Raw genomic sequence first — 23,545 nt, 5'->3', positions numbered from 1 at the left:
GCAAATTCTTTACATTATGAGTGCTTTCAAAACCATCTTTATTTCCCTTACTCTTTTTTTAATGTATAATGCTGCACAGTAGTTAAAAAACACTTAAACATTAAAAGAAAAAAAACTCATTTGACCATGTAACAACCCTATGGAGTTGACAAAACATAATTCTGCTTTCAAAGACAAAACAATGGAGGTTCAGAGAGGTCAAGTTATTTAACCAAGGTTACGAAATATTCTTGGAGTCAGAGTTATTATCCAGGATTTCTAACTCTACCAGATTCAGGTTTTCAAATTTAGTTTCCTCTGGCTGAAGTGAGGTTGGGTGCCTCGGCCTGACATAAACTACTATAGTAGCCCCTTCATATTTAACTTTCAATAAAGCTCTTTGTTGTTTTTGTGGGATATTCTTACTACATGGGAGAGGATGGCTCATATGGCTCTTTTGAAAACCAAACCCCTTTCTCCTATAGGGACCCAGTCCTCCTCTCTCCATTATCATGCTTAATTCCTCTCCTATATCATTGGAGTACCTCTCGGGGGACTATCAGTTGCTGGAGGGTTGCCAGCTATCTGTTGAGTCACAAAAAAAGGAGACAGGTTATCTCACACTGAAATACACTTTAACTTTCTGGGTTAGATCTAATACTACATTTATGTTCTAACCTAGGATGGTAAACCCTGTTTAAAAAGAAGAAAACAATTACATCTAACACAGTTGTATATTCAGCTCCTATGGGCTCTGTCCGTCTATACATATCAACTACTATGTGATCAATAAAGTGTCCCTTTGACATTATCGTCTCTGTTGCTTTTAAATCTGCATTTTTGGAAAATGATAGAGAAAGCTCACTTCTAAGAAGAAGAAGGAAGAGGACAAGATCAAAGGACACCTTGGAAGTAGCCTAAGGAAGAGTTCAGACCTTGTTGCTTGCCTTCTTCCTTTCCCTTTCCCTTTGATTTTAAGAAGTATATAGGGGGTTTCCACCCAGACATGACAAGGCATATATACTGTTAGAATATCTGCTGTCTTCTATACAGCCAGAAGGGATTTCTTTTCTAAGGCTTTCTTTTGGCTGTAGAGAGGGTGCCATATTTCTGGACGTTCTAAAAATCTACTGTGCTTAGGATTGGCAAGCAGTGAGATAACTGGACGTTAAGAACAAGCCTTTCTGTGTGATGGCAGTTAGCAAGCTTACCTACTCAGGACAGGTAGTTTGTTAAATTTTTAAGTGCTTGAAAGGATGTAAAAGCAAGTGGCCTTGGCTCAAATTCAAAACTTCCTCTCCTCTTGACTTTTATTTTCTCTTGAGGTGTTGAGTTCTATCCCATCAACCTTCCCTTAGCCAGTTTTCTACCCAGTGTCTTCTTGTACTAACTTTCACTTAGGTTTACTTCTCTTCCCCCCACCATCACAGACCCCTGATGCTGTCAAATCTGGCTTCTGTTGGGTTTCTGGAAACCATGATGTCATATATGTGAGTGCCAGATCCGTGTAGTGCTGTAGCAATGCGGATCTAGGAGCACAACATATGCCACATGCCTGCCACTTGAATGAGACTAAATACAGAATCTGGTAAGGCAGGGGGCCCTCATAGCTTTGCAGTGTAAGTTTGGGGTGGTTTGAGAGTTTCCTGGGTTTTTTTGTTGTTTTTTTATTCTTGCTCTGTTCTCTAGCTTCCACTTTTTGTACCTTTCCTTGCATGTCAGGAAACCTTTGCTTAGAAAAGATTGACCTGGTTTGAAAGGCAGGTTTCTCAAACTATCCTGGTATGAGTATAGCACGTTTATTGGGACTTCCATGAACTGCACAGTGGACACCCATATCTAACCTGCTATAGACACTAACATTTTAAATCTTGAGCAAAAGTAGAGAGAAAATTTAATAATATCTTGCTTTATTGATTTTAAAGTCTACTTTCTTTTCTAGCCAGGGTTTTCTCCATTCCTTTGACAAGCTAAATGCCACAGCTGTGTCAGCTGTGGATAGGATCATGATAAATTGTGGATACTAAGCATTACAATTATGTTAATGGGTTTTATTTCTAATCAGAGATTCTTAGGAAGAAAGACCATAACACATATATACTACCACCACCTCCACGCACACCCTGCTGCATTGCTCAGAAGTGGTCCTCTCTACCTGATGTACAGTTAATTTGTCCTTCAAAGGTTGTCACTTTTAACATTAATGAGCCTGGGTAATCTTAACAGTATAGTTATACTCTGGAAGCCTGAAATTTTGTTATCAGGCAGAGGAAAAGTATTTAAAGTGGAAAGATCCTCCTTACGTTAGTATATTCCAGTTCTTTCTTTCTTTAAAATAAGAAAGACACAGAAAAGGTTTTTTGTTTTTTGGTTTTTTTTTTGGTACTCCGTGCTGATCTAAGGCATGGTTTTCTCTGCCTCAGGAGCACAATATTAGGAGAGAGAAGGCCAAAGAATGCTATTTTTAGTTGAACAGTTCAGCAGATGGAGGCATGAATGAATACTCATATATCTGAAGGTTGAGGGGCTTGAACCATTAATTTTGATAATGTATTTAACCCTGGGAACAATCAGAAACTGTAACTCTAAGGTTACAGTGCTTTTGACCTTTAGAGAACAGAGGGGCACTTGCTACAGTAAACAATATATTATATTGCTACTTATTCCAGTTCTCTACCCGTATAAATTTCAGGACCAGTTGCCATTTGCTTTCCTCAGCTATGTTAGCATTGGTCCTTCAAGTAAGTCAAAAGGGGGGGACCAGTATAATGAGGCAGTCATGTAAATATGGCCTTTAAATAGCTAAGATGTTAGATTGTTTCTGAAGAAATATTGTCTCAGAAACTAAGCTCAGAATGACACTTTTTTTTTTAACTAAAGAGTGATTTTAATGTACTGATTCATTTTTTGTTGTTACTTTCAATGTGATAGGTACCTAAAGTAATTTGGTTTTGTTTTTTAATTGGAAGTAATGTTGCCTCATAGTTTATATTAAATACAATCTGGTACCATATCATGCAAAGTAATGCACCTGTCTCATGCTGTCTTATTAAATGATGCATGCTTCTCTTTAGCAAATACAACAGTTAAATATCACACAGTTTAAGAATTTCTAATTAAACTATCTCCACATGTCAGCATATTGGTAATGTATTATTTTAATCCATTTATTTTGTTTATGAAACAGTGACATATGTTTAGATTGTGAAGTACATGAGCCTTAAAAATCACTTTATTGAAGAAAATTAATTCCTACAATACTGTCTCGGTAATGTGTTCACTCACCCAGTCAGTCATTGGTGGCACTGCCAGTCTTAATGTAGAGTAGACACACTTACTAGTGTTATCTGTGTAACAGTCTTGGAATGAAGCAATAACAGTTCTTTTTCTTAGTTCCAAACGATAGGGTTTTCTTCCTTTACTTTTTTTTTAACTCATTAATTCAAACCTGTCCCCCCAAAACACTTTTTGTCGCTTTTTTTTTTTTTAATACAATGAAGGATGGGACTGAGTGTATGTATAAGGGATTCTGAGAGACCAATCAAAATTAGAAACAAGCTAGTTACCTTTTGAAAGTTAGACATAGTAATTTGTTTGTCAGCAGGGAGATGTTTGGGTCAGCCCTGAAATAAAGTGACTGTCAGCAGTTATTCCTACAAGACAAGTAATTTCACTCAATGTATTACTGACAGATTGCTCACTTCTCTGAATCACCAGAGAAAACAAACTTAATATTGTTACAGCAGAGTTTCTGTCTTCATTAGCTGCAGAGAATGATTTTTATCTAGCATTCAAAGCCTACCAAGCTTTAGTTGGAACATATTTTAACCAAGTTCTTATAATGACAGTATGGGTGGTAGCCTAAATGAAAGGAAGTAAATATGAAAATTTTAAAAATCAATATAAATATATTTTCACTTTTATTTGATGGGTATTATGTGTAGTTTGGGGAAGATTTGAGGAAAGGAGTATAATCAGAGCCTCAAAACACTAGAAAAACCTATCAATCAACCGTAAGTTATTCTTAAAGGAAACTATTAAAGTCTTGCGAAGTTTGCAAAGATGGAGGAGAACAATAGAAATTTTGCAAAAATGAATAAAAACACGTATTTTATTTAAATGATATTGTCAGTTTTCATACTACAACTGGAAAGTGAAGAAGTGCCCATCAACACTGAGAATATGCTCTATTTCTATTTTAGTTCCAGCCTGAATCTTTATGATATTATATATAACGCTCTTCTCTGGCTCAAACCCTGTCTTCTTGTTTGAAATCGTAAACACGCCTCAGTTCTGTGGAGGAATGAGAGGGTGAGTTAGCTGGGCTGAGCGGGCTTTGGAGGTTGTGATTTCTAATAGAGGGGTGAATAAAGAGTTGATTAGAGTGACCTATTGCTAGCTACCTGATAGAGAAAAAGGAACGCACTGATTCAAAGCTTGTTCTGAGGATGCCAACCAGGGGGTTGTGCTTTGAGGGGAAATGCTTGCTTTTCTCATAATCAGCCTTTTCTCACCCACTTTGGCTTTAAGAGTGTGATGGAATTTGGGAGGACCATTACCGCTGGGATTAGATGAGCTAATGGAATGAGCTCCATTTTGGAATCAGAATCTTGGATTAGAGTTTCCGCTATTACTTGCTATGTTGTCCTATACTGCTCTCAAATAACCTTCTTTTTTCAGTTTGTTCATTGTAAAAAGGGGATAATATTTATTCCCAGGGTTGTTGTGAATAGTAAATGGGTTAACGCGGCACGTATTAGATTTCCACAAAAATGTATTATCAGAATAGGAAAAACCTTACCAACATCCCAATAAGCAGTCATTTCTACTCTAGCTTTGCTGCCTAAGTGCTTCTGAGGGGCAGCTCTGATCTAGCTCTGATTCAGAATGTGTCACTGAATTCAGGGATTTCTGTCTATTTTGTTTACTGTTGAATCCTCAATGTTGCCTGGGACAGTAGTTGGTAAAATGAATGAATTAATGAATTCTCTCTTTTGGTGGCAATCTGGGACTCAAGCTTCTTTGGAAATTTTTTTTTTGGGGGGGGGGATATGTTCAGCCAAGTGCTCTGTCTTTAGGAGGGATTATTTCATGTAAACAACTTTTCATTTCTAGGTAGGCTTCTTAAGAAAAATGGCAGGTGTCAAGTGAATCTTGATGGAGATTAACAAAATATAGGCAGATCAGAGAAAGATGCAAAATATTAAGACATTTCCTAGTGTTTGGAAATCTGACTTATTTTATTCAACGAAGCAGAATAAGTTTATACTACCACTTACAACATTACTAACACTTAAAACATTGGGTAAACTCGATTTTCTCTTAGAAATTTTATCTTCAGTTGATTTTCAGGTAGTATCTAAAAGTTGAGAGAGTATGGCTCTTCTCACCAAGCTCTGTTAATCCCTGTGTTTAAGTTATTTGATTGATGGGATGGTTAGCTGTATTCACAGAGATGGTTTAGTAGGAGCCCAAGACCTTGGAATTACAAAATCCGTGCCGTCCTCTATCTTTCGTAGTGTAACATCTCCACCAACATTCATTTAGCTCCAGCCTCACTAATTAATACACACAACAGGGAACTCCCAGTATCTGAATACTTGTATTTAAACAGACTGCTTGTAACATGCAGTGGTTTCTAAAATAATGACAGGTATTCCTATTCCTGTTTTTACCAAACTGGAGTTTTGAGGTATTGTTTGGTTGGTATCATGTATCATATATTGTATGCTTATGTGTTATAATGAGCTACCTTGAAATTAAGAGAGATGATGTGATTAAGAACATAGGGGAAGGGTTGAAAGCAAAACATTCTAGTGTTTTAGAAAATGCTTCACTCCAGTTTCCAACCACAGAATAAGTCAGGATATGCAACATTCACGAAATTTAAATCAGAAAAAGATGTGATGAAATATTTTGTCGTGTTGGGTAACAGAAGAGACTGAGCAGAACAAAAACATTTTTAAACCACTTTATTGAAGTATGAGTGACATACAAAAGCTGCACATACTTAATATATACAACTGGATGAGTTTTGAGGTAAGTATGTACCTGTGAAACCATACCACCATCTATGCCATAAACACCCATCACCTACAGAAGTTTCCTCTCACCATTATTATAATAATAATAATAATTATTATTACTATTTTGTGTGATAAGAACATTTAACGTAAGATCTACCCTCTTAGCAAGTTTTTAAATATACAATACAGTGTTATCAACTATAGGCTTTATGTTATACAGTAGATGTCTAGGATTTACTTATTTTGCATAACTGAAACTTTGTGCCCTTGACTAATACTTCCCATTTCCCCTCTCCCACCCCCTGGCAACCACCATTCTACTCTCTGATTCTATGAGTTTGACTATTTTAGATTCCTCATATAAGTGGTATCACATAGTATTTATCTTCTGTGTCTGGTTTAACTTAGCATAATGTCTTCCAAGTTCATCCATGTTGTTGCAAATGGCAGAATTTCCTCCTTCTTCTTTGAGGCTGAATAATATTCCATTTTATGTACATATTACATTTTCTTTATCCATTCATCCATCAATGGACATTTAGGTTGCATTCATGCCTTAACTATTGTGAATAATGCTGCAGTGAACATGGGAGTGAAGATACCTCTTTGAAATCTTGATATCAATTCCTTTGGAGATATATCCAAAAGTTTCAGGCCTTACATTTAAGTCTTTTACATTTAAGTCTTCCATTTCAAGGCAATTGTTTTTTTTTTTGTATGGTTTAAGATAAAGGTCCAATTTCATTATTTTGCTTGTGAATATTCAGTTTTCCCAGTGCCATTTATTGAAGAGACTATCCTTTCCCCACTGGGTATTCTTGTTACCATTGTCAAAGATCATTTGACTGTATTTGTGTAGGCTTATTTCTGGGCTCTCTATTCTGTTCCCGTTGGTCTATATAGCCATTATATGTCAGTATCATTTTTTTTATTACTATAGCTTTGTGATATATTTTGAAATCAAGAGGTGTGAGACCTCTAGTTCTTGTTCAAGTTTGCTTTGGATATTTGGGGTCTTTTGTGGTTGCACGTGAATTTTAGGATTGTTTTTTTTTATTTCTGTAAAAAATTCCATTGGGCCTTTGATAGGGATTGCATTGAATCTGTAGATCACTTTGAGTAGTATGGACATTTTAATTCTTCTAATCCAAAAGTTTTTTTTTTGTTTTTTTGTTTTTTGTTTTTTGTTTTTGTTTTTTTTGTGTGCAGTACGCGGGCCTCTCACTGTTGTGGCCTCTCCCGTTGCGGAGCACAGGCTCCGGACGCACAGGCTCAGCGGCCATGGCCCACGGGCCCAGCCGCTCCGCGGCATGTGGGATCCTCCCGGACCAGGGCACAAACCCGTGTCCCCTGCATCGGCAGGCGGACTCCCAACAACTGCGCCACCAGGGAAGCCCCAAAAGTATTTTTAAGTGATATTTTAATTTAAAAGGGTTGAGAAGCTACACATAGCTGGATAGATTCCCCTCATAGGTGTGCCCCAGTAGAGGGATAAAACTTCTGACCAGTAGAGCTAGCAGATACTTACTACTATTCTGCCAATTCTTCCTTTCTGTTTTACTTGTAGAAAAGTTCATATCCTACAGGTATGCATGTTTATGCAAATCCATATAAAATGGAAATTCAGGGAATATTTATAACAATTTAAGCTCTCCGTACTGATTTGAAACCATCTTGCTTTATTTTGACTGTTCTAGATCATTAGGATTAAGATAATAACCAGATTCCCTTATATATCTTCCAAGCCTAAATGGCACTAATAATGGATTATTTTCTCAATTAAAATGTAAACAAGCACTAAACACCTACTGTGTACTAAACATCTACTGTACTGGTTGCTGTATGGATAAAAAAGTCATATGTTTCCTTCTTTCATTCCTTTCATAACTGGTGACATCAGTACAGCCATCTTGAGTCACACTGAGAGGAATTAATTTAACATTCTTTTTTTTTCCAGCTGTATAAGTACCAATTCCTTTATATTTATAGTCATTTAATGCTGGTTTAGCTAAATATTTACATTTCCTTTTAGTAGACAAAAATGGAGGAAACAGCTAAATTTATTTCCCAGGGCTTCCACCCTCTTGGTCATTTGGTGAAGTAAAGGCTCAGTGAAAATTCTTAATTTCCAGTATACTGCACTGAGTTCATTTCTTACTGTGTGTTTCTCTTATAGCACCAGCTATAATACCTGTAAACAACCTTTGATGTCATAATATATATTAACCTAGTCCATGATCCTTGATATCAGTAATTTCCCTAATGCTGTTTACTCTGGAGCAGAATGAACTCAAAAAAAAAAAAAAAAAAGATATGGGTACAAATTTTATTGCTTAAAATGTATATGTGTTGACTATCTCAGACCCTCCAAAGTGCAAACATACAGTGCTCATTTGAAGCCAGATTGGAACAGAGCTGCTTTTAATCTAGAAAATCTATTTGGGGGATATTTATCAGGTTTTCACTCTAATTCACTTATTCATTTAAATTAAACAAATAATGAAGTATTACATCTTTTCTTTTAAAATTCCTATTACTTGAAATTATACCTGTTAGCTTTGAATGACTGTGACAGTGTCATGAAATTTATTGTCTCTTGGAGTTGCATCAAAACATTTTTTTAAAAAGGAAGCTTATAAATGATCATGCTCAGGAAATTTGAAAAAGTTTGTGTGAAAATCGAAACAACAAATTTACTTATTCGGTTATTTAACAAGTATTTATTTAGTGGCTATAACGTGCCTGGTACTGTTCTAGACCAGTAGTCCTCAACCGGAGGCAATGTTGCCCACTAGAGTTCAGTTGACAGCGTCTGGAGACAGTTTTGATTGTTATGACTTGGGGTGGGGGTGGAGACGCTACTGGCATCTAGTGGGTAGAGGTCAAGGATGCTGTTGAATACCCTACAATGCACAGTTTAGCCCCTCACAACCAAAAAGTATCCAGTCCCAGCTATCAGTAGTGCTGAGATTTAGAAAACCTGTGTAAAACAAAGTCCTTGTCCTAGGGAGTTTGCATTCTAGCGGGGAAAGAGTGAGATTTAGAAAACCTGTGTAAAACAAAGTCCTTGTCCTAGGGAGTTTGCATTCTAGCTGGGGAAAGAGAAAATAAGGAAAGAAATATTTAATAAAGAGTTGGGATTGCAAATCTTACTCGTCTTAACAGAAATATCCCACCTACCTGTCTACCTGTCCACCTGAACCTGTACGTGCAGGTTTAAAAAGACTGAGACCTATATGATTGTTTATCCTGAGTTCTTTGCTTTGCTTTGATCTTCAAAACTAAGACTTTTATTCTAGTCAGTCACTTCTGGCTAGAACAGTCACAGTTCTCCTCAGGCTCATTTTCTCAATTGTATTAAGCACACCATATACTCTGGCTTTTAGTAAAGTAATATTATTTCTGACTATAATAGTGTATAAATCTATATTTCCAAGTGAAGTAAATATGAAATTTGGTGAGGACATGGGAGCTGTTTATTAGTTTTTATAGGATGCTATATGTTGAGATCCCATAGGATGAGTGGAATCACTCTTGGCAGAGAACCTGTATTTGATGTGTGACTTGGATATTACAAAGGAAGCCTGCCTTTCTTTCTGAAAACAAAACTAAACAAAACAGATTTAAGAATAGTATGAATATTATATGTATGTATGTATATGTATATACGTATACCTACATATATATGTATACATACATGTATATAATACGTATTGCATAGTATTTTAAAGTTTAATAAGCAATTTATGTTTAGGCTTTATAATAAATATGCTTTAATATTATCCCCATATTTTAGAAGAAGAAAATGAGGCTCAGATGGAAGTGACTTGGACCAGATTACTTATCTATTAAACAAAACAGGGCCATAATGCGTGGTTTAAGTGCATTTTAAAATTTACTTTTTCATCAGGATTCTTTGCTTTAAACTGTGCTGTATGTAGGTATGTAGGAAGCACAGTCATTTAGAAGCTTTCCTGCATGACTTATTCTCCTCTTATTATAATATTCAAGTGAATTAAAAATAATCTAATTGAACTATAAAGGGGAAAAATTCAAAGCCAACATCACATTCTTGGGATCTCAAAGAGTTCATGTGTTTTTCCAAATTTCTAGTTAACTGTCCAGAAGAAGCTTCAAGCCTAATAGAATTAACCAATATAAGAATTACTGTGAAATATGTCTTATTCTGTAGCTTCCTTTTGAGGAAAATGCTTAGAATGTTTTCGCTGAATGCTGAGCTCTATTCTTTTGAGAGTTTCTGGGCCTGTCTTAACATTTCAGTTTTGATGAGTCTCCTGGAGTGGCTGGGGAGTGTGTCCTTACCCGTGCCTAGCCTGTGCTGCCGTCTGAGTGCATCCGGCCAGTTGCATGCCAGCAGATGAAGCAGATGCTCGACCACACTGGAATGGAGCGCCTGCTGCATCAGGAGCTGGGGATTCCTCCTGACATCTGGACGTTGCTGGGTCGGGAAGCCTGCCTCGGGCCAGGAGGCTGTGGGAGCTGTGGGGCAGAGAGCGTAGAGTCTTTGCTGCTCTTTAAGCGATTAGGGCACCGAAGCGGCAATAATATTGAATTATCGCTTGGCTGCTTTCTTCTCCGCAATCTTGGGACAATAGAAGAGTCAGGAAGGAGCATTTACAGTAAAGCCATGTTCAGAGAGACAAGACTAATTATAGAGTATTAAAGAGCTTTATTTTAAATGATTTAATTTACAGACACCTCTGGACAGTATATGAAACTTTTTAGAGCCATAAACCCGGTAGCTTAAAGAGACTTTTCTAATTTAAAACGGCTAGTATAGAACCATTATTTCAGCAGTTTTCTAATTTTAGAAAGTTTGGTCAAGGTGTGCCACTGAAGATACAGCATCTGCTAAAAAAAGTGAAAATGTACTGATGCTTGTAGTTGCTGGGGAAAAGTTCTCTAGCTTGAGGGGAAGGAAGACTTTAAGAGATTGACTGAACCATGCACTGGCTTTTTCAGTTTCACTTTATCACACTGAAAACTGGTCTGCATTTGCTACCCAGAGCTGAAACCATCTATTACACCAATTTCCTTTATGATATGTGTTATTTAAGCACAATAGATGTGGAAATGGCTAGTTTAAAATGTATTTTGTGATGAACAGTTGTCACATTATGCTGCTTTTCCTCTCACAATTTTTCATTAATGAGACCTCTGTGTTCAAAGAAGCCTTCTTATAAACAGATTATGGTCATTTGTGTTCACAGTAATATATTGGAGAAGAACGCTATGTTGCTCTCACTTAACCTTTAGTATTCTAAGGGGGTTATATTTAATTAACACTGGTGAGAGACTGACCTGAGAGGCTGTGGAAAGAGACTGAGCTCTTTTTTCATTTTCCAAGCTCTGCTCTAGTCAGCTGGGAGAGAAATTAAAAAAAAAAAAAAAAAAATTAGAAAGTACTATTTTCTGAAATTCCCTCTATAACTAAGCTGTATTTCAACGGGCCATTTAATGCTCAAATGGACAAAGGTATTACTTCAGTCATTGAATTGTATCAAACTCCTTCTCAGAGGCCCAGTTTAAAAACTCTATAGGAAAAGTGGTTTAGCATCACATTCTCAATGGATTATTGCTAGTTCTGCTTAAAAATAAAAAAGCAAATAATTAAAAAAAAAAAAAAGGAAGGAGAAACACTCACTGTCACTAAATGGTGTGGAGCATGTGCCCCAACCAGCCCTCAGTGTACTGGGATTGCCCTCCAGAGTTTAGGAGCTCCTTAGACCACGTAGAAAAAGATACTCCTCTCTGAAGTGCTCACCTGCTCAGAACGTCTTCCTCACCTCCTAGGAAGTGTTTGCTCCAGGGCCCAAGGGGCAGTCCCTGAATAATGAATGCATAGTTATATCACTGGCTTAGACATAGCACAACAGAGAGAGTGAGAGCAAGAATGAGAAGCTTTGTTGAGAAAGTAGAGGCCTAGATGTGACTGATTTGGGTGAAAGTCCTCCACTTTTCCATCCATTTATCAATGGTTTTAATAAAGAGGCATTGCTTAGTTGCAGAACAAAATAGTCATATATAACTCATTTATATCCAACCATACTATTCCTGATTTTAGATCCACCTCTGCCACGTTTACTGATTATGAACACTTAACACCAAATATAGATATACCTCACTGTGAAACAGGAAAATGACATATATCATCAGGTGATGATCTGCCACTGTGTATTCGAACAACATGCTCACTCTTTATTTAGTAGCTAGCTTGTTCTCTGACATGCTTTCTGTCTATACGATAGTGAATGGCTTGAGGTTTCAAGAAATCGGTTCCACAAGACCTCTTCGGTTAAAAGAACTATGTGACCATGAGCTAATGTCCTCTAAACTTCAGTCTCCTCAGCTATGAAATGGGGATAATGAAACCTCCCATGTTGTGAGGATTAAATGAAGTAACATAAACACCATTTCTTTCCACATCCTTATACTTGTATCTCTCTTATTACTTCATTAATTCAACATATTTTTAGAACACGTACTATGTACTTAAGGTACTCTGTTAGGCAAGCAAGCTAAACAAGTCCCTGTCCTCTTATAGTATAGTAATAGCCTAGGGACGAAAGCAATTAAATAAGCAATACTTCAAAGTGATAAGAACAGATAAGGTATGGCTGACCATTTGGTATGTGTGTATACAAGTATACTCATTTATTGGTTGGCCAAGCTGGTTGTGTATAGGTTCTTTGAAATCTTTTTGTCTTAATGCCTATGCCTGATGACCTCACCTAAGTTAAAAAAGCATGAGGCCCAGTGCAGGGCTCTTTAGCAAGAAGTGATGATCAGGCAGCAATTAAGGTACTTTAAACTGGACTTGTCACCAATCAAGAAAAAGTGCCACAGGACTTCCCTGGTGGTTCAGTGGTTGAGGATCCACCTGCAGGGGACACGGGTTCCAGCCCTGGTCCGGGAAGATCCCACATGCTGCGGAGCAACTAAGCCCGTGCACCACAACTACTGAACCTGCTCTCTAGAGCCCGCGAGCCACAACTACTGAGCCCACGCACCACAGCTACTGAAGCCCGTGCACCTAGAGCCCATGCTCCGCAACAAGAGAAGCCACTGCAATGAGAAGCCTGTGCACCGCAACGAAGAGTAGCCCCCTGCTCGCTGCAAGTAGAGAAAGCCCACGCACAGCAACGAAGACCCAACGCAGCCAAAATAAATAAATAAATAAATAAAGTTAATTAATTAGAAAAAAGAAAGAGTGACACAATATTGAAAGAAAAGCCTTCACAAATAGACAATGAGATTGTCAAACTGCATAGATTTTCAGAGCCAGAAAGGCGTTTAGAGCCCTAGAGTTAGGTCAGATCCTAACTCTACCACTAGCTCCATGAGCTTGAGCAAATTAATCTTTCTATACCCAAATTCTATTAAATGGAGATGGGGATACCTATCCCCATAGAGCAGTTGTGAGAAATAAATAAGAAAATGCTTGTGAAAGATGCTTCACATACTGTCAAGTATCATATGAATCTTCTGGTTTTATGGTTGAAGAGACTGAGGCCTAGAGAGATAGATTGACTTGACCAAGGCTACACAGCTTGTTAAGTGGCCTGAGTTAGGGTGTGTAGAATTGTGAGGGAACAGTGCGAAGAACTAAATTTTATGACTTCTTGTAAATAAATTTTGGATGAAAAACTGAATGTAAACGTATGGCCAAGAGGAAAATATATCTCATGCTTCTGCTGATTCTAAGTCGGGGTGGGCAGGGATGAGGTTCTGTAGAGATATATGTTTTACAATTGAATGTCCCAACTTAATGAAGATTCTCCTTTAAAAAAACAAAATGAGGAATATTAAAGTATAAGACCCTGTAACAGTACTGGTAGTAGTGACAAGGCCAGAATGTAAATTTATATAAACATGAAAAATGATTAATTGTTTAATTAGTTCACTCATACATTAATTCCCCACGTGTTTATTAAGTGCCTACTGTGTAATAAGTACTCTTCTCTATTTGGGGGATACTAAACTGGATAGAACTGGATCCCTGCCCTCAGAGGGCCCACGGTCTGGTAAACAATGTGATAATTATTAAAGTAAATGTGTTTCCAAAATAAAAATGCCATGGGAGGAGAAAGTGTTAAGCTCTACCTGGGGAAGTATTGGCAATCTTCATGGATGAGGTGATGTTAAAATGAATCTCGAAAGGAGAGTAGAAGTTCTCTAGGTTTATGGGAGAAGGAATCAGAGTGGCAGAGATACAGAGGAGATAAAAAGCACTCCAGACAAAGAGCACAGTCTGCCCATCGGTGTAGAAGCACTAGACAGCATGGCACGCTCAGAAAACAGCAAATGGTCTGGCACAGGCTGAGTGTACAAGAGCAATAGGAGGTGAGATTGGAAAGGTAAGCGAGGGGTCAGATCACAAAGTGCCTTTTACACCACACTTGGGAATTTGCAATGCATGTGGTAGACATAATTTATTCAAACCATAAGTGGTAAAGTGGTAATTCTGAGATACCACTGGGCATGGGTAATGTTTCTGATTTGGTTCTGATTCCACTTTCTGGAAATTTGGTGTTCTGTGCCCCTAGCTCCACCCCCTGGCAGTTCTGTTTGTTCCGTTATCCTCCGTGGCCACACCTGAAATGTGCTTTAGGGACTCTGCCCTCCCCCCTGACTAAGCAGAGTATAGAGAACAACTTTATGATGTGATATTCCTCTATTAATTTGATCTCTACTTTACATTTCCCATTACACTAGATTCAGTAGTTAGGAAACTACGTTTGTTAAGATTCATAGTCCCTTTAGTGCAATGGTACCCTGTGGCAAGTGAAACTGTACAAATAGTGCAGAATAAACAAAACTGTTTAAGATGGAAGCAAAGCCAAGGTCCAACCATTTCCCCGGGATTTGGGGAAATCTTGTAATCTGCAGTTTGTACTAAACCCCATCATATTTAGCACATTGCTTCTCAGTGAATGGGCCTTGATACTATATTTCAACCAAATGATGAAGCAAGGAGTAAAATCTATAAAGAAAAGCTACGGTTCTTCTAATTGTTAATGCCTTGCAATTATGCCCCTTTCTGGAATAATAAAATGTTCCTTGGCAGAGGTCAGGATCTCTGCCACTGACTTATTTAACCGATCTTCTTAACATCTGTCCTGCAGACTGTGCACTTTATTAGTAGACAAGAGACCCAACAGACTTAGCCTGCTGTGTCCCTTTTTCACATTCACACAGCTGTGGATTAACTCAGACTTTCCAGAAGAGGACCAACCAGAAGGGATAGTAATGTTATTGGCTGATTCTAAAAAGATGGGAAAAAAGAGCAGAAACCAATGTTGCCCTAGTACAATTCAGTGTTTTTAGGGTGACAATTACCAGTCTGTTGTAAAAAGGAATAAAAGCAGCTATTTCACGAAGAAAGGAAAGTCTATTCATATCTGTGTGGGAACCTAATCAGGCTCTTGTTTCCAATGACGATGACTCCACAGTCGCACCAGGTCTGCGACAAGAATGCTCCTTTTGTATGCCGATAATGTGGAAACGATAAAATTTCCTTTAAGAGACATATGTGTTTACATCATGAGATGTGTTATTTGACAAAATGCTTTGTTCTCCTCGTATTTTCCATGCAGAGTTTCATGCTGGGTTGTTTGGCTGGAAATCTTTGATTAACTAGAATTAGTTGCTGAAATAAAATAGACACTTTTGTTTTTTGAGTCCTCTTGCTGAGCTGTAAATTATAGTAAAACATATAAGAAGTGACAGAAAGAAGTGCTGATTTGAACCTCTGACCCACGACAGGCACAAAAACATAAGATTATTCCTTCAAAGAGCTGCAGAGAGACATAAATATTCCATGGTCCGCTTGGAATTATGCCCTCTTAACAAACTAAAGTTGTGATTTTACATCGTATAACGAGCGTTTTCTAGAGGTGTTACGGTAGGCTTAGAGGAGATATTGAGATTTCTGAAACTCCCCCCCTAAGTTAGAACTTTGAATGCTTAAGGGGTTTTCTCTGTCCAACAATGGACAATGAAAACAAGAACAAAGCAAAGTTCCTGTTCCCTAAATGAATAGCCAAGGGTGGTTTCCCTTTTTCCAGAGAAGTGGTACATTTTATAAACCTTAAGCCTTTCTCAAAGCTACATTTGGCCCTTAGTGTGAACATTTTAGTTCTATGGAGCAGTCTTTGGGTACTAGCCCAAAGGAATGGGCTGGGAGGGGAGACACTACTAAAAGCAGAACAGAAATTCTAATAGCCTAAACACTCCCTGTGTTGCAGGGATTGGTGTCCATTCTGTTCAGGATTTTTGTAGTTGTTGTTGTTAAATAATTTTACAGGATTATTTTTAAACTTTTAGGGGGCTTTACTTTAAGTAAAACCTACCTAACTGTCCTCAGTCAAAACTCTGTTTGTTATGGATGTGTTAACTAACCTTATTGTGGTAATCATTTCACAATAGATACATATATTAAATTGTCACGTGTCCACATTAAAGTTACACAACTTTATTTACCAATTATATCTCATAAATCTGGGAGAAAAAAAAAACTAATTGTTCCCAGTGATGGTGTTTCAGTAGTAATTTGTAAATGTATCATATTGTGTCTTTCTTCCTCTCTCCTTCCTATTCTTGCTTTGAGCACCTGAAAGACAGCCTGTCTTCTTCATCTTTGTGTTCCTAATACATTTTTGCTAAATTGAATAAAAATGCCAAGTATTTTCTGAATAAGATCTTTGGAGTGACATCTGTTAAAGAGAATATACTGATAAGGATTTAAGAGCCTACAGGTTTTGAGTCTTTATGGTGAGCCCCTGTTATAAGTATTTTATGTGCATTAACTTATTTATTTGTTCCATACAACAAATCTTTTGGAGTAGGTGCTCTTATTTTCCCATTTCAAAGATGTGGAAATTTAAGGCACTGAGAGATTAAATAACTTGCCCGAGATCACATAATTAGTAAGTTGTGACTGAAGAGTGTGCACCCTGAGTCACTGTGTTGTCCTCCCTCTCATAACAGCATATAAACCTTAGTTTTCTAAGTTTCTTCTTCAGTCCTTTATATTAACCATTACCCACTTCATCTGCTAGAATGATTCTCCAAGGTGGATCATTGAGATAGGTGTCAGTATCATATCTAGTGACATTAAAGCACATTATATGTTTATTACAAACTATTTGAATGATTTTTACTACGGCTGCTGTGTATAAGGTATCATTCATTTCTGCTAATTAGGGAGTTAGCCATAGGTATTACTGTAGGATACAGATGGCATATTTAAATACTGCAAAATACACTGAAATTCTCCAATTGGCAATACTAATAATTTGCAGGCTGAAAATGATAGTTCGTGGAGGTGGCTCTGAAACAAGGTAAAACATTTATTTGAATTTTAAAAATACAGAAGAAAATATAAGAGTAAGGGAAGAATAGGATAGTTTGCATTATTTCTTACCGAGTTTACTGGATCACTTAAAAGTGAATTCAAAATACATCCTTGGGGCTTCCCTGGTGGTGCAGTGGTTGGGAGTCCGCCTGCCGATGCAGGTGACGCGGGTTCGTGCCCCGGTCTGGGAGGATCCCACATGCCGCGGAGCGGCTGGGCCCGTGAGCCATGGCCGCTGAGCCTGCGCGTCCGGAGCCTGTGCTCCGCGGCGGGAGAGGCCACAGCAGAGAGGCCCGCGTACCGCAAAATAAAATAAAATAAAATAAAAAACAAAATACATCCTTATCTCTCAATATTTATTACAAATGCACATTTCATGTTATTATTATTTTTTAAAGATTTATTTATTTTATTTATTATTTTTGGCTGCATCAGGACTTGGTTGCGGCACATGGGCACTTCATTTTGGTGCGCTGGCCTCTCTTTAGTTGTGGTGTGTGGGTTTTCTCTTCCCTAGTTGTGGCACGCAGGCTCCAGGGCATGTGGGCTCTGTAGTTTGCGGCCCGCAGGCTTTCTAGTTGAGGCGTGCAAGCTCAGTAGTCATGGCACGCGGGCTTAGCTGCCCAGCGGCATGTGGGATCTTAGTTCCCTGACCAGGGATCGAAGCTGCGTCCCCTGCATTGTAAGGCAGATTCTTCACCACTGGACCACCAGGGAAGTCCCTCATGTTACTATTAAATATGAGATTTAAAAAATAAATCTGTACATTTCATTGTAGGTATAAAATTTTGTGCATTAGCATAATTCTAGTGTTCAAACTTCCAAAGTCTCCTGAGAAATTATAAGCCAGTTTAAAACACTTTACAGTTTAAAAACAGTAAAAACATTTTCATATAATAAACACATTTATTTCCAACCAGCAACATTTGTTCTGTCCATTCATTAAAGGGAAGAATTAGCATTTAGAAAATATTACACTTTCATGCATTTTTTTTCCCAAATATATATTTATAACAACTTAAAAACTTTTTTCATTGCATACTTACCCATATTTGTCTTCATTCCATGTTGTTTCTGGAGGCTTCCTTATGGATGGAAATCGAAAGGCATAGAAGCTGGGCAGTTGTAGAATATTTTTCAAGCAATAGCATCTGGTTTCTTGGCAATCATCATGGGCCAAGGCAAGGCAGCCCTGGCATATCTCCAGATTTTCCTGTGGGTATTGCTGAGGGATTTCCAGGTCTGCCATGTTGTTGTAATGGTGTTTCCTAGAAACCCAGAAACTCAGAATGGAATCCAAAGTCTGTCTGATAGTACACAAAGTCTGCATGATCTGGCCCCCTTGCTATCTTTTTGACACCTGACCTATTACCCTTTGCCCAGCTCACTCAGCTGTAGCCACACTGGCCTCCTTGCTGTTTCTCAAACATTCTAAGCACAAGCACACCCTTGGCCTTAGGACTTTTCACCTATCCTTTGCTTCTGCCTGCGATGCTATCCCCAGATAATGACCTGGTTTGCTCCCTCAGTTCTTTTGGGTCTGTATTCAAATGTCCTCTTCTTTTAGTTTTTCTGTCCTCCTCTATATTTCTTGCATAGTACCTGGCCAGTAGTAGCCACTCAATAAATAGTTTTTGAATGAGCTTGAACTGAAATTCACCTTTCAGTTACAAAGAAACAATGCTTTTAAGTATTGGGAACCTAACATATATTCATTTACTGAAAGTATTTTATTAAACTCAGCACATGCACTCAAATATGTATACCCACTGAAAAATTCCTTGTGACTTAGTTTATGGGAAATAATGCTTGGATTTCACATCCAACTTCTGGACTCATTGATGAGTATTTATATCCTGTTGGTGCAGTCAAGATGCATTTGTTTAAGACTTCTCTGATGAGCTGTGGCTTTGCGACTAGAGAGTTAAAGGAGCATTACAAATGCAAGCTGTACCACTTGGAGCACATTCAGGGAGCTGGATCTCTTCAGCATTGCCTGCCCAGCTCTTGGAAACAGAGGAAAACAGTAAGATTCATTCCCATAATGCCTATTTCCAACTACCCTCATTATCACCTCTTCGAATATCTTGCTTCAAGAACCAAATTACCAGTTGTTTCAATGACTGCACTTTTATTTCTGTAAATAAAGCATTATGTATTTACATATTTTTTTTAGCACCCTGAAAGAAGAGATACTTGGAAGAAGCAGCGAGAGATTGAGTTTTCTTGCTAAAACTATTGGGGGTGGATTTGTTTATTTTTAGTTATTTGCACTGGGCAACTATGTTTCATAAGGAAATGCTCTTCTGAGTGCATTCCAATATAATTGGTGCAATCAGAGAATGAATTCTGATTTTTTTTTTTTCATGGCAGACGACAGGGTGCTCTGTTATTTGATGGATTCCCAATTTTTAAAAATATTCTCTTTGTTCAAGGGTAGGACCTTTGACCTGAGCCTCTTTCCTATTCTTTTTTCTGTTTTTCACAGCTTCTCCTCTCCTGCACACCCAACGTATTCCCCCTATTCCCCATCCCATTAGCACAATGAGTTACGTCAGAGGAGCAAGCTACTCAGTGCTTGGGAAAATAGGCAAGATGATCTCTAGCCAGGAAAACTCTTTTTTGAATTCATTTTTCTTTACTTGACATTCTTAAGCCGGCTGCAGGGGATAATGAAATGAATTAAACAGGTCTTGGCTCTCCAGTGGCTTACAGTCAATGCTTGTCCCATTTTTCCCTTGGTTTTTTGTGGGAAGACAAATGGCAGAAGTCTCAAAGTGGGTGAAATAGATCTGCTCTCACCTGAGACAAATTTGTCCCTTTATTTATTTTTGCATAAACTTTAATTTTAAACATCTGTAGAAACCTTAATGTAATTATAATTAACTATGGTTAGTTATTATTATTACTATGGTTGCATTTTAAAATGTGTACATTTTAAGACAAATATTAAAATAAAATTCTACAACATAAATCATTCTTGGGTGCCCAGTGATGACTTTTTAAGTACATGTAGGATAAATTTCTCTTTAAATCTTAGGGGAATGGTGGAAAAACATCCCTTTTATGTAGTCCAAACTAAAATCTCTGATAGAAAGTACAAAGTACTATTTGCAGTTATTTCCCCAAGAGAACAGACCACAAAGAGAAATGAGTCCTTGTGAACACCAAGTGGGGAAAATAGGGAACCTTGGGTTCTAGATTTCTTTCTACCCACTGCTCACAAGTTGGTATGCTTATGCAAATCACTTCCTTTTCTAGGCTTTAGCTTTCTTCATCTGTAAAGCAAAAGGATTGGATTAGATCATGTATACAATTCTTCCTTCTGCTAACATTGTGTTATCTGGTGTTTCTTTGCAAGAAAATCCATGCATTACATGATGAATTCACATGCTTATTGGTCCAAAAAGACAGAAATGAAGAGAACTGACCTCCACCTCTGGGGTTCTTTTTGGAGAGGGTGTGAGGAAAAATATACTAAGAAAATGGTGTGGGCAGAAATTATAGTAATTTTAAGAAGACAGAGACAAGGTAAATGAAGGGGTTTTAATGGTCCATGTTAACAGAGCATCTATTAATTGTCAGGCATTAAGTTAGGTGCTAGGGACATAAAAGCAAATAAGACTCAGTTCTTCCTTTAAGGAACTCATAATTTGGTGAAAGTACACAGAGATAGAGAATGAGATATAGTGGGAACACAAAGGAGGCAGTGGTCAGGTAAGTCTTTAAGGAGAAGGTGATTTTTGAGTTGAGACTCAAAAGATGAGTAGAATTGTTAAACAAGAAGGGTTAATAGGAAGGGAAAATATGGCAATAGAAAAATATGCAGGAGGGGCAAGGAGATTAACTTGGAAATTAATCCAATATGTGACAAGTGGGAGTAGTAGTTCTTCCCCTATTCCTCCTCTCACCTCCTATCCTCACAGCCAATTTTCTTTGGTGTCAAATATTAGGGGTATAGCTAAACAAGTAGCTTCTATGCTGAAAACAAGGACTTCAGTTCTTTCCTTCCATAAAACCACAGCTATATTTCCTGGATCATTTTGTTGACATTGGAGGTTTATGAGAAGTAGAAGTATTTGTGATCGCCTTCAAATTATTTTTAAGCTCTCTCCCCCACCCCTCTTTCAGTCTGTAGTGACTTGTTACTGACCCAGTTTCTTCCCTGTGCTGAACAAGCACTAAATCAAGCTGCTTAATTACCCCTGTCTCCGTTTCACCTTCTCACAGCCTCACAGCTGAACTTATCCAGCTTTATAGCATGCCTTGCTTGGTAGGCAGAGGAATGGTCATCAGTATTGTTTTGAGAGGGTAACAAAATCCAGGATATCCCTGGAGAACTGAGCCAGGCTTGGGGCCTAGTGTTAGGCAGCATCAATCAAGTAAATAATGACATTTTCTTAAGGTTGCCCCCTTACCCACCCTGCTTGTTTCTCCAACATTTCCTTATTGTGCCCCTGAGTAGTGTCAGGGAAACACAGCAACAGCCTCTGAGTTAACCTGGGCTTAGAGGCCTGGGGTTCTCAGATATTACTTGGAACCATAGCAAATCAGGTAAATAAAAAGGTGAGAGTTGAAATCTTCAAGTTAGTGCCTATTGAATCTGTTTTTATAGAATAACATTTTTCTCTTTTCTTCCTTTCTTCATTATCTACCAATAGGCAAGTTGTATTTGAGGGAGAATTTTTTTTTCTTTCTCTCTGGGTCAGATTCCGACAGGCCACTTTAAAATGCCCTTTCTAATTGAAATGACAAAACACAGGAGAATTTACTCCAAAGAGAATACAAGCAAGTGAAGTTGTGCCTGCTTTTTTACTTTGGTTTCCATATACTAGAGCACACTGGTGCCAATTTAAAGCCCCTGTCAATTTCTCTTTTTATCAAGTTCTCCCATTTCTACCCATAGTCTGCATTGTTCTCTTTACTTTATCAGTCTGATAAACGTGTCACTAGGGTATTTCAGGTGTCTTCTATTATGGCTCAAAGATTGGTTGGAGAAGGGAGTTTAGCTAAAAATTGTGCCCCTTGCTCCTTCAAGGTGGCTGGTAGTACCCTTAACTCTTCTTTCTCCATTTGAGGATTGTGAAATGCCATTTTAGAAAAAGTAGCTGTGAGACATCTGGAAGATGTCAAAAGAGCTCAGAGGAGCAGCAATATCAGAATCTCTCTTCTTGGACAATGATTCTTGTCTGGTGGTGAGGAATAGGAAATGCGTTTCATTGTGATTCACTGTATAGCTTATTTTAACATATAAAAGCAGAAAGCACATGGGCTTTAAAGTGAGACTGACTCTAAAATAGATAATAATTCCTATCATATATAACTATTTTGAAGATGAAATAAAATAATAAAGGTAAAATACCTAGCACAGTACCTGACTGAGCTGGTGCTCAGTATGTTTGTTGAATTAACACACGAATGAATGGGGGTGATGACTGGATGAATGATTATGTGAAAATCGTGATTATGAGAATAAAAGGCCTTTCACCTTTTTTTTATGGTGCTATCCTTTGGAGATCTTATGTGATTTTATCACAGAAAGCAGGTATAAAAGAATATACATGTATTTCACATTATGGGAAATATTAGATGCACTGTGACACCATCCATTATAATCTGACGTAAATTTGACTCCTTGTGGGGGGGAAAGCATGCCTTTCTTCCCAAATACAATAGTGTTGTAAAATGACCCTGACACAAAACATTTCTTAGGTCTTGGCCATAGGCCAGCATGTGTACTCAAAGACACTCAAGAATTTTACCATAAGGCTGAGTTTGGTTGGTAGGACCTACTGTTTTGTGCTGAATCTAAGCAGACTTAGTTCTTAAAGTGTCACTAGGATCCAAGGCTAATCTCAGGACACACAACTCCAGAAACACTACTAGAGGTAACATGTATTTGTGGGTTTGTGAGATCTTCATAGGACTTTCTTAATCCTATGCTTAAAAGGTTGGTCAATGAGGGGCTTCCCTGGTGGCGCAGTGGTTGAGAGTCCGCCTGCCAATGCAGGGGACACGGGTTTGTGCCCCGGTCCGGGAGGATCCCACATGCCGCGGAGCGGCTAGGCCCGTGAGCCGTGGCCGCTGAGCCTGCGCGTCCGGAGCCTGTGCTCCGCAATGGGAGAGACCACAACAGTGAGAGGCCCGCGTACTGCGAAAAAAA

At 38.1% G+C, this 23,545-nt stretch overlaps 1 protein-coding gene across 6 annotated transcripts in view; it reads left to right on the top strand.

The window, feature by feature from the left end:
- SOX6 (SRY-box transcription factor 6) overlaps positions 1–23,545 on the top strand; it is a 527,512-nt gene that overhangs the window by 409,495 nt on the left and 94,472 nt on the right. The window lies entirely within an intron of this gene.

The sequence above is a fragment of the Lipotes vexillifer genome, unplaced genomic scaffold (assembly GCF_000442215.2).
Source record: "Lipotes vexillifer unplaced genomic scaffold, Lipotes_vexillifer_v1.1 scaffold519, whole genome shotgun sequence".
Taxonomy (NCBI): domain Eukaryota; kingdom Metazoa; phylum Chordata; class Mammalia; order Artiodactyla; family Lipotidae; genus Lipotes; species Lipotes vexillifer.
The sequence above is the reverse complement of the archived record's forward strand: the minus strand, read 5'-3'. Positions and strand labels throughout refer to the sequence as shown.